Raw genomic sequence first — 2,508 nt, 5'->3', positions numbered from 1 at the left:
AGGACTCTGTTTATGGGGTGGGGCCGTGTGTGGGGAGGGGCTGTGAGGATGGTGGTGGGCTGAGCAGAGGGTGGGGGCTATATATGGAGTGGGCTTGGGGAGAGGATTGTTGAATGGGGGGGTCTGTGAGGGAAGGGTTGTGGGGCTGAACTGAGGAGTGGGGGCGCTATGGGGAGAGGGGCTGTGTGTGGTGAGCGGATATAAGGGCTGGTGGAGCTAAGCAGGGGGGAGTTTGTGGAGAGGAGGCTGTGAGGGTGGGGTTGGAGGAGGCTGGGGAATGCTGTGTGTGGGAAGGGACTGGGGGGTGCTGAGCCAGGGTCCAGCTGTGCTGCCTCCTCTCTTTCTGGCCACTGCAGGGAGGCTGTGCAGGGCTGGGGGGTGGGGGGTTGGGGGAAGGGCAGCTTCACCTTCATCACCAGAGCCCACAGGGCCCCTGCAGATGCTGCCCCCACCTCCCCCACCCCCGTGCCAGAGCCCAGAGTCTGTCTGTCCATCCGATGGGCAGGGAAGTCCATGTTTGCAGGATAAGAGCGGGCCACTGCACACAGGCTCAAACCTCCACTTTGCAGGCTGAGGACCGGGGTTCGCTCGATTGGGGTGACACTCGATCCTAATCCCTCTTCCAGACATATTGAGTCATGAGTGAGCTGAAAGGGGGCCTAGGCCTTCACCCTGCCAGGTGGGGTCCCGCCAAGGCCAGCTCTATGCAGCACCCAAGCCCACCATCACCACCACCGCATGCTCCCATATGCCCTAGTTTCCAGGTAGACCAGCTGCAGACCAGCTGACATCCAAGCAGGCCCATGACCTACCTGCTCAGAAAGAGGGACAGCGACCTTCCCAACCTGGACCTCTGGGAGTAGCCCAGTGGAATGAAGAACTCAGACACCCAGACCCTCTCTGCCCAGCTGGTCCAGCTTCTGGGACCCTATGGGCACTGCCAGATGGGTTTGGTAAAACTGGGCAGAGGGGCCAGACATGCATGATCTCTTGTGTTGGCTCCTGCGTCCCCAAAGTCCCACTTGTCCAAACTAGTGTGCCATATCCTCGTCTCTGACGTCAGCTCCTCCTCTCCCCCTTGGGCTCTGCCAGAGGCGGCAGCACCTCACAGAGCTCAAGATAAGACACGGGAAGTTGTGGAGTTTGGCAAGTGCCAGATTTTTGGGTCAAATGCAGTCTGGAGGTCTCTCTGACACACGGCTGCAGTGGCCGATGAACCCAGAGCAGCAGACCAGATGACAGGCTGCTGGCTCAAGTCCCAAGTCCAGGAGGTCTGGTGATGATGAGCCAGATTCAGAATCCAGAGAAGAGAGCACTTGGCCAAAGCACCCCTAGAATTGGAATGAGGACCACACCCCCATGGGTACGAAGGGTGGTCCCGCCCGCTAGTAAGGCAGTGACTCCCAAGATACATCACACCGGAATCATTAACCGGGGACAACTCACTCCAAAATGGGATCATCACCCCTACACTGGAGGGAGGTAGTGAACAGGGTCCTATGAAGTCACTCACTGCCCTGAGCTTAGAGGTGGCAGGAAGAGGAACCTTCTCAATCTTTGTCCTCCCACCACCCATTGAATTGTGTTGCTGTCCCAACCCTTGTCTCTGCCAAGGTGACTCTCTGGAAACCAACCCCCAAGCCAAACTGGCGGCCATGGAATTGATGCCGGCAGCACGGGGAAAATGGCATTTCCGGGACTGGCAGTCTTGATGGGAGTAAAAGCCCGTCTTTCTCCCTCAGAGCCGCTGGTGGCTTCAAACCTCTGACCTTGCCGGCATCGGCCCAATGGGTTGTGTTACATTACAGAGCACTGGTGTCTCCGTGGGTGGAGTGTTGGGCTTCTGACAGCACGGTCAGTCAGCAGTTCAAGCCCACCAGCTACCATGAAGGAAAAAGTTGGCTGCCGGGAAGATCAATGCCACGGGCTCTCCGTGAGCCGGAATGGACTGGGCAGGGTGTGCGGGTGTCCCCCTAATCTCCCCCAGGGAGACAGAGCAGACCGCACGCAGGGGGAAGGCAGGTACCCAGGGGCACCGGCACGCCTGGGCGCCTTCCCTACTCACACCCACAGGTCTGTGCTCCATTCCCCCCCATCCCAGGCGGCGGGGAGGTGGGGGGGATCCATACCAGCTGGAAGCACTGAGGGAGAGAAGGAGAAGGAAGGGTCAGTGCCAGGGTGGCGGCACTGAGCTGTCCCATGGCCCGGGACAGAGGGAGCTCTCCCACCTCCCCCCCAGAGCAACCAGGACCTGACGCATCACAGGGTTAACCAGCACCCCCACCCCCACCCCGCCTCCTCTCGCAGCAGCTTGGGGGAGGGGCACGGGGAGCTGCTACCCTTGGCAGAATTCATCTCTAACTGTATTAGATGGTGCTAATTAAAATGACTCATGCTGCAAAGAACTGAGCCAAATCAATCGTTTTTTAGCACATTAGAGGCCGTCAGCTCGCCTCAGCTGCGTGTGGAGTGCAGATGTCAGACTCAGATGGCTGGCCCTCGGCCTGC

Source organism: Tenrec ecaudatus, chromosome 10 (genome assembly GCF_050624435.1).
Source record: "Tenrec ecaudatus isolate mTenEca1 chromosome 10, mTenEca1.hap1, whole genome shotgun sequence".
In the NCBI taxonomy this organism is placed as follows: Eukaryota; Metazoa; Chordata; class Mammalia; order Afrosoricida; family Tenrecidae; genus Tenrec; species Tenrec ecaudatus.
Note: the sequence above shows the minus strand (reverse complement) of the source record.